Below are 15976 nucleotides of genomic sequence, written 5' to 3' on the forward strand. Positions count from 1 at the left end.
CATCAGGTTTATCCCAGGAATGCAAGGATTCTTCAATATATACAAATCAATCAACATGATACACCATATTAACAAATTGAAAGATCAAATCCATATGATGATCTCAATAGATGCAGAAAAAGCCTTTGACTATTATGTCTTTAAAACAGAAAAAATTCTGAATTCTGATGAATAGCCAATCCCAGATGTTTCAGATAAAGAATTGTGGACTCACATACCTTTAAATTTATGGATTATAAATAATGCCACTTGTACTACCTTGAATATTCCCTAAAACAATCCTGAGGTGTAATGAATGCATTGCTGCACCCATTTTTCAGACACAAAGAGTGTAGTTTAAAAATGTAGGTCCCTGATTGCTGAGCTGGTAGACTAGAGACTAGAGAACTAGGATTTGAAACTAGATGTTCTTTTCTAATCACTTTGTGCAGTTTCACAGTTTTTTTCTTGGAGTTACTGTTCCTATTTATTATCATATCAGATCAGATCAGTCGCTCAGTCGTGTCCAACTCTTTGTGACCCCATGAATTGCAGCACGCCAGGCCTCCCTGTCTATCACCAACTCCCAGAGTTTACTGAGACTCACGTCCATCGAGTCAGCGATGCCATCCAGCCATCTCATCCTCTGTCGTCCCCTTCTCCTCCTGCCCCCAATCCCTCCCAGCATCAGAGTCTTTTCCAATCTGTCAACTCTTCACATGAGGTGGCCAAAGTACTGGAGTTTCAGCTTTAGCATCATTCCTTCCAAAGAAATCCCAGGGCTGATCTTCTTCAGAATGGACTGGTTGTATCTCCTTGCAGTCCAAGGGACTCTCAAGAGTCTTCTCCAACACCACACTTCAAAAGCATCAATTCTTCAGTGCTCAGCCATCTTCACAGTCCAACTCTCACATCCATACATGACCACAGGAAAAAACATAGCCTTGACTAGACGAACCTTTGTTGGCAAAGTGATGTCTCTGCTTTTGAAAATGCTATCTAGGTTGGTCATAACTTTCCTTCCAAGGAGTAAGCGTCTTTTAATGTCATGGCTGCAGTCACCATCTGCAGTGATTTTGGAGCCCCCCAAAATAAAGTCTGACACTGTTTCCACTGTTTCCCCATCTGTTTCCCATGAAGTGATGGGACCGGATGCCATTATCTTCATTTTCTGAATATTGAGCTTTAAGCCAACTTTTTCACTCTCCACTTTCACTTTCATCAAGAGGCTTTTGAGTTCCTCTTCACTTTCTGCCATAAGGGTGGTGTCATCTGCATATCTGAGGTTATTGATATTTCTCCCGGCAATCTTGATTCCAGCTTGTGTTTCTTCCAGTCCAGCATTTCTCATTATGTACTCTGCATATAAGTTAAATAAACAGGGTGACAATATACAGCCTTGACGAACTCCTTTTCCTATATGGAACCAGTCTGTTGGTCCATGTCCAGTTCTAACTGTTGCTTCCTGACCTGCATATAGGTTTCTCAAGAGGCAGGTCAGGTGGTCTGGTATTCCCATCTCTTTCAGAATTTTCCAGAGTTTATTGTGATCCACACAGTCAAAGGCTTTGGCATAGTCAATAAAGCAGAAATAGATGCTTTTCTGGAACTCTCTTGCTTTTTCCACGATCCAGCAGATGTTGGCAATATGGTCTCTGGTTCCTCTGCCTTTTCTAAAACCAGCTTGAACATCTGGAAGTTCACGGTTCACATATTGCTGAAGCCTGGCTTGGAGAATTTTGAGCATTACTTTACTAGTGTGTGAGATGAGTGAAATTGTGTAGTAGTTTGAGCATTCTTTGGCATTGCCTTTCTTTGGGATTGGAATGAAAACTGACCTTTTCCAGTCCTATGGCCACTGCTGAGTTTTCCAAATTTGCTGGCATATTGAGTGCAGCACTTTCACAGCATCATCTTTCAGGTTTTGTAATAGCTCAACTGGAATTCCATCACCTCTACTAGCTTTGTTCGTAGTGATGCTTTCTAAGGCCCACTTGACTTCACATTCCAGGATGTCTGGCTCTAGGTCAGTGATCACACCATCGTGATTATCTGGGTCGTGAAGATCTTTTTTGTACAGTTCTTCTGTGTATTCTTGCCATCTCTTCTTAATATCTTCTGCTTCTGTTAGGTCCATACCATTTCTGTCCTTTATCGAGCCCATCTTTGCATGAAATGTTCCTTTGGTATCTCTGATTTTCTTGGAGATCTCTAGTCTTTCCCATTCTGTTGTTTTTCTCTATTTCTTTGCATTGATCACTTAAGAAGGCTTTCTTGTCTCTTCTTGCTATTCTTTGGAACTCTGCATTCAGTGTTTATATCTTTCCTTTTCTCCTTTGCTTTTCACGTCTCTTCTTTTCACAGCTATTTTAAGGCCTCCCCAGACAGCCATTTTGCTTTTTGCATTTCTTTTCCATGGGGATGGTCTTGATCCCTATCTCCTGTACAAGGTCACGAACCTCATTCCATAGTTCATCAGGCACTCTATCTATCAGATCTAGGCCCTTAAATCTATTTCTCACTTCTACTGTATAATCATAAGGGATTTGATATAGGTCATACCTGAATGGTCTAGTGGTTTTCCCTACTGTCTTCAATTTACGTCTGAATTTGGCGGCTGTGACGGGCATGCTAAAGTGCAGGCGGCAAGGCCGAAATGAGCCACCCCACGTCGGAGGTCAGGGGCAGAAGCCGGGAGGACCCCATGCCCAAAGGGCGGCGGCCAAGAGGAGTTACCCCACGTCCGAGGTCAGAGGCAGCGGCCGAGAGTACCAGACTGCGAAGGCGCAGAAACGGCCGAGAGGAGCTACCCCGCGTCCGAGGTCAGGGGGCGCTGCCGAGAGGAGTTACCCCGCATCCGAGGTCAGGGTTGGCGGGCGGGAGGAGCTACCCCACGCCCCCACGCCCCCACACCTGAGGCCAGGGGTGGTGGCCGGGAGGACCAACCATGGCTGCGCGGGCGCAGGAGGGCCTAGAGGAGCTATCCCACGTTGAAGGTCAGGAAGGGCGGCAGTGAGGAGATACCCCTCATCCTATTTATTATAAAAACAATCAAATATTTTAAGCAAAAAGTGAAAAATTTGCAAAGTGGAAAGAAGGAAGAATGAAAAATACCCGGAGAGAGTATTGTTGTGACCATTCTGTTACTCTTTTGTTCTGTTCATTCATAATGTATTTTAAACAAATTTGAAGTAATCTATGTATAGTGTATTGTATCTTGATTTTTAAAATTATTTAGATTACATATATGGTCTATTGGCATTAAATCATCTTCAGCATCATGCTTTTTCCAATTTTGCTTAAGTCTGTGGTGCAGAGAATTCAGAGCACGTCATCATTTTCAGAATTTGCACACCCTCTCATTACTGATCTACATTTACATTCCAACCCACTCCTCCCTCAATTCATGTAGACACCTTCTCTTTAGGTGTCTGAAGTAGGGCCCTAGACATGCGAATAGTCTTATAAATGTTACAAAATAAAATTTTCATATGTTTTCCAAGTTATTGAAATTATAATTTCCTAGGATCAGGGTCATTTCTAGTTTTTTTTTTTTTTTTTAATCCAGTATACTCATGGCAAATAGATGGAGGAACAGTGGAAACAGTGGCTGATTTTATTTTTTTGGGCTGCAAAATCACTGCAGATGGTGACTGCAGCCATGAAATTAAAAGACGCTTACTCCTTGGAAGGAATGTTATGACCAACCTAGACAGCATATTAAAAAGCAGAGACATTACTTTGTCAACAAAGGTCGGTCTAGTTGAGGCTTTGGTTTTTCCAGTGGTCATGTATGGATGTGAGAGTTGGACTATAAAGAAAGCTGAGCACCGAAGAATTGATCCTTTTGAACTGTGGTGTTGGAGAAGACTCTTGAGAGTCCCTTGGACTGCAAGGAGATCCAACCAGTCAGTTCTAAAGGAAATGAGTCCTGAATATTCATTGGAAGGACTGATGCTGAAGCTGAAACTCCAATACTTTGACCATCTGATGCGAAGAGCTGACTCACTTGAAAAGACCCTGATGCTGGGGAAGATTGAGGGCAGGAGGAGAAGGGGACAACAGAGGATGAGATGGTTGGATGGCACCACCAACTCAATGGACATGAGTTTGGTTAGGCTCCGGGAGTTGGTGTTGGACAGGGAGGCCTGGCGTGCTGCAGTTCATGAGGTCTCAAAGAGTCAGACATGCTGAGGAACTGAACTGACTGACAGACTGATACTTTAAGATTTATCTATCTCTGTATGTATTTATTTCTAACTGCCTTTAGCTGCTTTATATTATCCATAATGATTACCCATCACCCTTTACTTTTTCTTTCCTCAGTTGGTAGACCCTTTACAGTTATAAACAATACCATGAAGTTTTAATAGTTATAAATAATGCTGTGAGGAATATCCTTGTACAGCTTCCTTACGGATTTGAGGAAAAATATCTCTGGACTCTGTCCCTGGAGTGTTATTTCTTAGTCAAAAGGCAAATGGAGATTGAATTTCTAAAGTGATATCAGATAATGTTTTTGAACACCTGTATCTGTTAAGCCTCCTGTGAGCAGTGCTTGAGGATCTATCTCATTTTCATATGTTAAATCCAGAGGTAATCCAATTTTTAAAACTTTTTGAAATCTGATGGATGTAATCTGACATATTCTAAAGCCAATGAATGAGTTTAAGAAAGTCTTTATGTTTTGGTTATCCATCTGTGTTTTCCTGTCTACAAATTTCTTGTTCATTTCTTTGCCTATTTTCAACTGAATTTCTTTTTATTATTCATATCAGTAGCTTACTTATAAAATAGTCTGTTTTATTTATTAGAATTTATTTTACCTGTTTTCTATTGTTGAATATTTTGATTGGATCAGTCTGTTTCCACTTTAAATAATGGTGTGATGAGTATTCTAGTACATTTGTATACATCTCTATTTAGTTCTTAAACACTATTAAAAAAAACAGAAATACAAGAGATTTCAACTGTATAAATTTATTTAAAGTGTCAGGTAATAAGGAATCCATTTGTTTCAATTTTGCACAGTGTATGAAATTGCCTATTTCTATTGCTCTGAACTCTTGCCAGCCTTGAGCATTATCTTTATCTGACTAATTACTTATTGTTCAGATAGTATCTGGGAATTTCAGTGAACAGTTTTTCAGTAACTAATACATTGTGTACATGTGCTATAAAACTTCCTCTCTCTAGTCATTTACCAGTACTATAGTGCTTTACTTATTTTACTTTTAAGATTTGCTTTTGTATACTATAGAGGTGATCTCCCTTATTACTTTTTTTTTTCAAAATTTCCCTGTATATTCTTGCCTCTTTATTTTTCCATTTAAACTTTAGAATTATTTTTTCTAGTCTCCTCTCACAAAATTTAGTGAGTTTTGCTTTGTTTTTGGGTTCAGTTGAATTTATAGATTACTTTAGAAAGGATTGTATCTTTATGGTGTGAGTTTTCCTATCCAATACAATGATACCCCTTTAAACTAGTTGAAGTCCACTGTTACATCTTTTAAGACTGTTTCAGTTTGCTTCATATAGATCCTGCATACTTCTTACATAGTTCATTCCTAGGTACAGTGTTTTGTTTTGTTTTTAAGGGAAGAAGGAGTTGTAGTATTAAATGGGATTTATTTCTCCACTTTAACTTCTAACCTGTTGGCATAGTGTATGAAGACTATCGATTCCTTGTATTATTTGTACAATCTGCCTCTTTATTTAATTCTCTTTACTGTTTGTAATTGTTTTCCAGTTTATTTACTTATAATCTCATTGTTTGCATGATGTCCTCTGTAATTTTAACTCCTTTCCATTTTTTTTTGTTTCTCTAGTTTTTGTACTTCCTAATTGCAAATTTCATCCTCCAGAGCAATGTCGAATAATAATAAAATAATAATTGTGGCTGTGGACTCCTTTGTCTTATTCTTGATTTTAAGTGAGGATGCATCAAGTGCTTTCTCATTATATGAGATGTTTACTTTGGGGTTGAGAGGCACATATTTTATGATATTAAGAAATAGCAGTTTGTTCCTATCCTTTTGTGTCTTAAAATTTTTTCTATTAAGACATAATTTTGAATTATATTAAATGAATATTTCAGCATCTATGAAGATAAAACATAAGTTTTCTTTTTAGGTATGTTGTGTATTTTAATAAATATCTTGAGGTTCAACTCCACGTGCATTTCTGGAGTAAAGTCCACTTAGCTTTGGTGCCTAATTATTTTAATGTATTTCAGAATTCTGTCAGCTAATATATTTCTTAAGATTTTAGAATGGCATCTAGGTTGGTTTTTAGACTGACTTTGTCTATTTTTGAACTCTTGGCATCAAAGTTATGCTCATTTAATTAAAATTAGAGATGTCTTATTTTCTATGTTCCATAAAATTTTAAATATATTCTTATATATATATATATATTTAAATTCTTTTCTGTTATTGTTTATCCCAGGACATTGGGAATGCTCACTTAATGACTATTTTCAAACAAAAGAGAGTTAAGAAGCATTTTTGCTTTTTCATGAGTAAATTTTCAGTTTATAAAATGCCTCTTGTACATCTCTCATTTTGGGGACCCAGTATTTCATGAAGAACACGTTAAATTTTATCAGTGCTGTTTTAGAATATATCAAGATGTCCACACGATTTTATCTTTTGACTTATTACTGTGGTGAAATGTATTAGCAAACATTTAGTACTAAATCTTTTTTGCATACCTTAAATAAATTTGTTTGAAAAGCTAACAGTAAGAAAAGATTTTATTTGAGTGTTTACCCATATTTACTCAATAAATATTATTAAATTATTTTCCATATATATTGTCTTTTAAAATCCTCACCATAATTCTGTTCAGTACTATTATCATTTTACATTTGAGGAAATGGAGACTCACTAAGGTTAAGTCATAAGTTGACAAATCTAGTATTAATGGTGAACTCAAGCTTTCATCAGACTGACTCAGCTTGTATCTTACTGTTTTATTATTTTAATGTCTTAGTAATTTTAATTTGCTAACATTTTATTAAATATTTTAAATCTAGTTCAATATATCAGATTTTGTTGTAATGTGTTTTATGAATGAAATAAAAAAGTGAAATGAAAAGTTTTATATTCCACCCCCTGCCCATGGTGTAGTGGAGAGGTGATGGAGAGTAGGAGTTAATCCCTGTCTTAAATATGGTTGTCACTTATAAAGCCATTTAAGCAAGTGACTACTTTTACAAGCAATTATTCAGCATCTTTTTCTATTATTCCCAATGTTGTCATTCTTTTCAGTTTATTTTTCTTTCTTTTTAGGCATATTTTGGGACTTTTGTTTTAGGACTTGTCCTGTTTTATTTAAAGTTTTTGTTATTTTATCCTATGTGCTTTACATGTATATTCCACTACACAGAAAAGTATCTACTATGTAATATACATATCCAGAAAAATAGAAAAAGGTCAGTTTTATGGCTTTTTGAATTTATTTTTTCTGATGAATTTTTAATTAACAATTTCCATATTGTTTTCCTCAAAGGAATTTTAGTGTTCCTTTTTTAAATTTTGAGGTTAAAAGTTCACTTCATTTCCTTTCACTTATTTTAAAATATTGATCTGTTTCAACAGTATAGCTTTCTTTCTTTTAGCCATTTTCTATATTATAGTAGTCATCATTATTTTATAAATAGCTCATAATTATAGTTTTTATTTTCCTATTTAAAAAAGTTTTCTTTGATACATTTCAAAGTATATGTCATTGTTAAATTCTACCTTTATTGGATTGTTATTAAAGTGGTATATAATTTCTGCATTGGAGAATTTATACAGTTCTTATTTTGCTACAGAATGTAGCCAATTTTGGTAAATGTCCCATAATCTTTGGAAAATAAGGTGGATTCTTGGTGTGTAAAAAGCTGTTCTATACATAATCAAGTATTATATTTGAAACTTCTATATATTGTTTATATATATTATTTTTTTCTGCTTGTTCTGTCAAAAGCTAATGATGGTGTTTTAAATTTTTCCACTTTATTTGTGTTTCTGCCAATTTCTTTCTGTAATTCTGACAGTTTTGATTGCTATATTTCAGTTCTATATTATTTTCTACTTGAAGGTTCATGACTCACATCTTTAATTTCTTTGTTCTATACTTAACTTTTGTCAATATAAACGACTTCTTTTAAAAATTTTTACCTTGATTTAAATCATACTTTATTTTGCCAACCCATGTTTTTTTCCCTTAATATTTCTTTGTAAGTTCTTTTATTGGGATCCTAGTCCTCCTATCTGTAAGACCTTTACTTTTTGGGGATTTAATGCATTTATATTCATTCTGATAGGAGATAAGTTTAGTTTTATTACAATCATCTTAACTTTAAGATTTTTCTTTTTTTTAAAATTTGATGCCTTTTCTCCTGCCATATCTTTTGTCATGTGACACTCATATGTACATACACACATTTTCTTTTTATTATGTTTATTGGAGAGGCATATACATCTAAAGTAAGTGAAAGTGAATGTCGCTCAGTCGTGTCCGACTCTTTGAGACCCCATGGACTATATAGTTCATGGAATTCTCCAAGCCAGAACACTGGAGTAGGTAGCCTTTCCTTTCTCCAGGGGATCTTCCCAACTCAGGGATCCAACCCGGGTCTCCCACACTGCAGGCAGATTCTTTACCAGCGGAGCCACAAGGGAAGCCCTAAGTAGGACTATATCAAATGTACATATGTGTTTCTTTTAAGGGTGGAACAAAGAATCATCTCAGGTCACTTGGGGAGTCACCTTGAAAGTACACCCACATTGAGTCTTTCCAGGTGTGCTTCCTCAGGATTGTAAGTCTCCTTGGAGTTCCTGAAGGGGTCTTCCGTAAGAGTTTACATGAGAAGCTCATGTGTCTAGGGAAACTACATGTTAAAAGAACCTCTGAAACAGTTAAAATAATTTTCTCGAGGAAGAGGGATATGTTTGAGTCCAGGAGGGAATGGCCTGGAATCTGTCTGTATCATCACTCCCAAGGAGGATGGGGATGGCTTCATGGGATGTGGTTATAAAAATCCAGAGAGCAGAGTGCTAAGAGCTGTAACCCTAGGAACACAAGCCAGGACTCTCTCCGCCCAAATCTGCACTGATCATATTTATTGATGAATCAGGCCAGCTGGTGCAGTGATCTGAATCCATGGATAATTCTCCTAGGGGTGGGCCAGAGTGCTTTCCAGGTTGTGAATAACTGCTCTTCACTAGCAATGCCTTGTGGAAGTGAGAAGGAATAGCTGTGGTCTACACATCTCACCCCATGGCGTTCTCTACTAGGTACATCCTTCAGACAAGTCTTGGGTGTAAATCCCTAGGCTCTGTAGATACTGGGGGGACAGGAGAGTCTTGAAAGGGAGCTACCAAACCTGCCAATGGGCCATTTGTTGGTAAGAGCAGTTAACTGGAAAAACAAGGCATGTGACCATAGTTAAACCCCAAGTTTGTGGAACAGGTTATATCATATTTTATTCTAGCTGTGCTGTGCTGTGCCATGCTACGTCACTTCAGTCATGTCCAACTGTTTGCGACCCTATGGACTTAGCCCAGTGGGCTCCTCTGTTTGTGGGATTCTCCAGGCGAAATACTGGAGTGAGTTGCCATGCCCTCCTCCAGGGGATCTTCCTGACTGAGGGATTGAACCTGCATCTCTTATGTCTCCTGCATTGGCAGGTGAGTTATTCACCATTAGTGGTGGTTATTGCTAAATTAAATATATATATATATATATATATTTGAGATTTTTATTTACAAAAGTCTATACTGAAATTAAAAAACTGTTGACTGTGTAAGATACAAATTTTAGTCCAATTTTTACTTCTCCCTTCCACTTGCTGTCTTCTAAGTATTTGTTCATATGACCACATGCTTGTTTGGATTTTAACCCTATATTATTATTGGTTAGTTATAAGCTGTTGAATGATGTGCCAAGACTTAAAATTATTTAAAACCATATTGACAAAAATTAGTTCAGTGTTATCTTGTTTAATTTAGTTTTATTGCACACAGTTCAGCCTCATATAATAACCATTTCCTTTAGGAGATATTTATTTTGATTTATCTCTGTAAGGCTGCTATACATCTTTAAGTGTTTATTCTTCAAGAAGAGTGCTTTGGATGCTGTACAACTAGCAGGCATTTTCTTCTTGGCTAGTTATGTGATTTTTTTTAATCCTTTAAATGAACACAAAAGATTTTTTCATCTATATGCATTTTATATAATACTCATAATACTTTATACTTACACGTTTTTATGGTACATAAAGAGCCTGTTCATTTTGCACATTTGTGTTGTTTGAGTTAGAAATTTTTGTTATGTCTTTCATTTATTATTTTTATCTTATTCTTCTATTCTCTATCTCTTTTTGGGATTCTTATACCTTTTCTCTCATCTTTCCCATCATATTAGTATTTTGTGGCATCATGTATCATCATCTATCATGTACATTGTTACTTTATGGAAAGTATCTAACCTGCTGTTATCTATGTTAATATTTTAAAAAATCTTTATATAATATTTATTCATTTTAGAAGATTTCTTTCAAAATAAATGCTTAGCTTCACTTTCATAGATGAAGTATCTTCTTGTATCTTTTTGGGAATATACATCAGAATTCTTTAAAATGTTCTTCTGTTTGCTAAACAAAGAGGAATCCCTGTGATTTCTATTTTCAAGGTGATTCTCTTTTTCTAACCTGCAGTTTATATTTAGGAGTATTTCCTCTATTTGCTCCATTGGGAGAAATTCAGCTGATTTTATTTATTTATTTATTTTTTGGTCCTATTGAAATCCTGCTCCCTGGGAGGAAATTCTGTGTTTTAACCATCTCTTCACTGTTGTGCAGTCCTACCTTTTCCTCATTTCTCATTTAGAAGGTGTAAGTGGAATTTAGTGTAGAAGTCTTTCACTTCTCCAGAAAGCCCTCTCTCTCATGAGAGAGGTCATCAATAGTTCTTCTACCTGCATTTTGTTCCTTTCTGAAGATTTCTTAGATAATTTCTTGATTCCTTTTTTTTCTCATATTTCAATACCTAATGGGAAATTTTCCCTATTAAAAAATTTATTATGAAGTATTCATAAAAGCCAGGAACAAGGTACTAGTGCTTGTCTGTGATATGTTTTAAGCTATTTTATATACATTTAACACACATACTTTATATTACAGTATGTTTTATATTTATGTAAATATATTTATGTATATTGTCACCCTGCTTATTTAACTTATATGCAGAGTACATCATGAGAAACGCTGGACAGGAAGAAACACAAGCTGGAATCAAGATTGCCGGGAGAAATATCAATAACCTCAGATATGCAGATGACACCACCCTTATGGCAGAAAGTGAAGAGGAACTCAAAAGCCTCTTGATGAAAGTGAAAGAGGACAGTGAAAAAGTCGGCTTAAAGCTCAACATTCAGAAAACGAAGATCATGGCATCTGGTCCCACGACTTCATGGGAAACAGATGGGGAAACAGTGTCAGACTTTATTTTTCTGGGCTCCAGAATCACTACAGATGGTGACTGCAGCCATGAAATTAAAAGACGCTTACTCCTTGGAAGGAAAGTTATGACCAACCTAGATAGCATATTCAAAAGCAGAGACATCACTTTGCCAACAAAGGTCCGTCTAGTCAAGGCTATGGTTTTTCCTGTGGTCATGTATGGATGTGAGAGTTGGACTGTGAAGAAGGCTGAGCACCGAGGAATTGATGCTTTTGAAGTGTGGTGTTGGAGAAGACTCTTGAGAGTCCCTTGGACTGCAAGGAGATCCAACCAGTCCATTCTGAAAGAGATCAGCCCTGGGATTTCTTTGGAAGGAATGATGCTGAAGCTGAAACTCCAGTACTTTGGCCACCTCATGTGAAGAGTTGACAGATTGGAAAAGACTCTGATGCTGGGAGGGACTGGGGGCAGGAGGAGAAGGGGATGACAGAGAGTGAGATGGCTGGATGGCATCGCTGACTTGATGGACGTGAGTCTGAGTGAACTCCGGGAGTTGGTGATAGACAGGGAGGCCTGGCGTGCTGCGATTCATGGGGTCGCAAAGAGTTGGACACGACTGAGCGACTGATCTGATGTTTTATATTATATGCTATATATACCACACATGCTACATACACCACATGTTTTATAAAAATCTCTAATCCTTTGTTAATCTCTGACTGTGATAGTACACATAGCATGTGTTCCAGACCTTTCCTAATGTCTGTAGAAGCTCAGAATACTTTACTGAGAGAATCAAGACAATTCATTGTGGATTTCCCCAGAGTGCCTTCCTCTGCCTCCCAAATTATAGTATGTTTACTCTATTCTTACTTTGTTTTGTATTATCGGATCTCTGTCAATCCTCATTTCTGTTTCTCTCTTTGGTTCATTGGTTATGTTTGCCTTCCCTTGAAATTTCATTTATCTCTACTCATTCCTTTTCCTTAGATGAAACATTTGCCTGCATCTCTTTTTTGAGAAGATGGTCTACACATGAATGATACATCCTCTTTATTACTGTGAACATATGCCGCAGCTTTGATGATTTTCCTAATAAAATAATTCTTTTGAAAAGTAACACATCTGTGAGTCTTTAATTATTTCCTTAGCCCCTTTCACCTCCTTGTCACCTAGGATATTATTAGTCATTCCTCCCATACACTATAAATTATTTCCACTATCGAGACCAAGGTTTACTCTGCTGCTTCTTCAAACTCTGTGATTAATTCTTCTCCAGCTTTCAGTCGCTTTTCTGCTTTTTATCTTCTCCGTAAGATCTCTGGTACTTCTATGAACTCTTTCCTTGCAAATTGTCCTCCTTGGTGAATTAATCCATTCTTTTCTTTTTATAATTTTTAATTGGGACATAATTGCTTTACAATCTTGTGTTAGTTTCTGCTGTATAATGTGCATCAACACATATATCCCCTTGTTCTTGGACTTCCCTCCCTCCCCCACTCCCATCCCACCCATCTAGGTCATCGCAGAGCACCAGGCTGAGCTCCCTGTGTTATATACCAGGTTCCAGTAGCTATCTGTTTTACACATGTAACATATATATATGTCAATGCACTCTCAGCTTATCCCACCCCTTCCTACCTCTCTGTGTCCATAACTCTGTTCTCTATGTTTGTGTCTCTTCCTCTCTTGGAAGTAAGTTCATCTGTATAATTTTTCCACATATAATCTGTCCATTCTTAAATATTCAGTTCATCTGTATAATTTTTCCACATATAATCCATCCATTCTTAAATATTCAGTCCTCATCACTGGGATGATGATAATTTAATCTACAACTTTCATTCTTAGCACTTTTTCCTGAGATCCCAACATTTCATTCAACCACCTGATAGACACTATCTCCAAGACTCTTAGGTTTAGATGCTCAGAATCTGGGACTCTTCCCCCTTTTTCTTCTATATCCATCAGTAACCAAATGCCATCATTTTAAAAGAGTGTTGTTTTTGTTATCCTCTTAATCTTCTTGTCATCTACACCTTGAATCTCCTCCCTCCCTGCTAAAAGTCATCCCATGTAGTACTCTTGTACCATATAAAGTAAGGACTTGAATTTGCTGCCATTGCCTTCTCATAGTAGACATATGAATACTATTACTACTACTAAGTCACTTTGGTTGTGTCCGACTCTGTGTGACCCCATAAACGGCAGCCCACCAGGCTCCCCCATCCCTGGGATTCTCCAGGCAAGAACACTGGAGTGGGTTGCCATTTCCTTCTCCAATGCATAAAAGTGAGAGTGAAGTCGCTCAGTCGTGTCTGACTCTCAGCGACCCCATGGACTGCAGCCCACCAGGCTCCTCCATCCATGGGATTTGCCAGGCAAGAGTACTGGAGTGGGGTGCCATTGCCTTCTCCAAGACATATGAATAAGCCCATCCAATACCAATTCCTACTTTGAGCACATATTCTGAAGACTCTATTCATAGTCACATTTCACAAAAATGTTCCATAATGCAAAATGCTTGCTTGTATAATAACAATATATATATATATTTAAATATAAATTAATTTTAATTGGAGGCTAATTACTTTACAATACTGTATTGGTTTTGCCATTCATCATCATGAATTTGCCATGGGTGTACACATGTTCCCCATCCTGAATCCCCCTCCCACCTCCCTCCCCATACCATCCCTCTGGATCATCCCAGTGCACCAGCCCCAAGCATCCTGTATCATGCATCAAACCTGGTCTGGTTCAAGTCCCATTCCTTTCCTCCCCAGGAGAGTAATGTTGCAAGTATTTAAACAATGCAATACATGAATTAGAGCAAACTCAGGGAGATGGTGAGGTCGGGGAAGCCTGGCATGCTGTAGTCCATGGGGTCGCAAAGAGTCAGACAGGACCATGCAACTGAACAGCAACAAAAAACAGTACAAAGATATAAGCTTAAAATATTTTTTTCCAGCTCTCAGGGAAGCATACTGAGGGATTTGCTTACCTCTTATGATTGATCACGCACAAAGAAATGAGACTTGCTGTCTCTCAAGTGACTCACATATTAGTCTCTTATAACACCCCCTTCTATCAGTACATAGCAAGTGGTCCAATTGGAACTTCGATTAAATCTCAGATCTGTGACAGAAGAGAGACACATAGTTTGTAAATATTTAACTGAAAAGTATTTTTAGCCAATAGACATACTGAACTGTGGGATTTTAAATGTGTTGATGTAGATCCTCTTGTGTGAAATTAGTTTGAGGACATGACCTGGGAGCCCCTCTGCAGAACAGATCCTTTGGTGATTAAATCCCAGCTTGTAGGGTTCAGCATCTATTGACTGATCAATGATGGTGGCTCATATCAGAGTTTGTGAAGCACTTTTATAATTCTACTTCACTAATCCTTATGATCCCCTATGAGATGGGTAGAAATTGCTGTACTATTATCACTTAATAAGCAAAGGTAGAGGTTGAAGCGGAGAAGGCAATGGCACCCCACTCCAGTACTCTTGCCTGGAAAATCCCATGGATGGAGGAGCCTGGTAGGCTACAGTCCATAGGGTCGCTAAGAGTCGGACACGACTGAGCGACTTCACTTTCACTTTCCACTTTCATGCATTGGAGAAGGAAATGGCAACCCACTCCAGTATTCTTGCCTGGAGAATCCCAGGGACGAGGGAGCCTGGTGGGCTGACGTCTATGGGATTGCACAGAGTCGGACATGACTGAAGTGACTTAGCAGCAGTAGAGGTTGAAGAAATTGAGTGGGTTAAGGTGACTCAACTAGAAAGTGTCAGATTCTAGTCAAGAATTCTAGTCTCTGACTCCAAAATCAGTGTTTCCCCCTTATACAATATTATCTTGGCTGTGTGCATATCAGATGTTCCTGTTTTTAATGAGTCCCCTGTCTAATTTGAGTATGACCTCATGAGTATTAGGAATCTGTTATTCATGTCTGTATCCCTAGAGACTATCACAGCCACAATGGGAAGAGTTGTCCACCATGTGGATATTTGATAAATGAATCAATTCATAATAACTAACATTTATTGAGACTTTCTTTGTTTTAGATGCTAATACTGATACTGCTTTCAGATGATAATAACTTTATTGACTCATTTGATCCTTACAACCATCTCATGAATTAGGTATGGCAATTGTTACCTCTACTCTATAGAGCAAGAAACTGGGACAGAGAAAGGTGAAATAATGCACCCACAGTCAAGAAGGGTAAGAGTTGATATTTGAACCCAGCGCTCATTTAGCCTCTGTGTTCTGCTGTCTTTCAGTGTTTTGAGTCCATTTTATAAAAATCGGATAATAATAATAATGGGTGTAGTGGCTTTAAAAACATGGCTACAAGTTCTTAGTCTTCCTGTGGAAAGGTGTGGGTATATATCTTCTCCCATTGAATCTGGGGAATTAGGTGAAAGTGGTATTATGTGGCTTCCAAGATTGAGCCATGAGTGGCCCTGTGGCTTCTACCTTGTTACCTGGAACATTTGTTAATAAAGGCCTGAACTGAGAGGAAAGTCATCT

General features: G+C 37.5%; 1 long non-coding RNA gene across 1 annotated transcript in view; it reads left to right on the top strand.

Annotated features, from left to right (window-relative positions):
* Window positions 1-12546, top strand: part of LOC129634781 (uncharacterized) — a 50288-nt gene extending 37742 nt beyond the window's left edge. Inside the window, exons 2-3 of the long non-coding RNA XR_008705896.1 lie at window positions 9464-9659; window positions 11219-12546. This is a non-coding gene — a long non-coding RNA (uncharacterized LOC129634781). The remainder of the gene's footprint in view (window positions 1-9463; window positions 9660-11218) is intronic.
* The last annotated feature ends 3430 nt before the right edge of the window (window positions 12547-15976 follow it).

The sequence above is a fragment of the Bubalus kerabau genome, chromosome 1, assembly GCF_029407905.1.
Source record: "Bubalus kerabau isolate K-KA32 ecotype Philippines breed swamp buffalo chromosome 1, PCC_UOA_SB_1v2, whole genome shotgun sequence".
NCBI classification, from domain to species: Eukaryota; Metazoa; Chordata; class Mammalia; order Artiodactyla; family Bovidae; genus Bubalus; species Bubalus kerabau.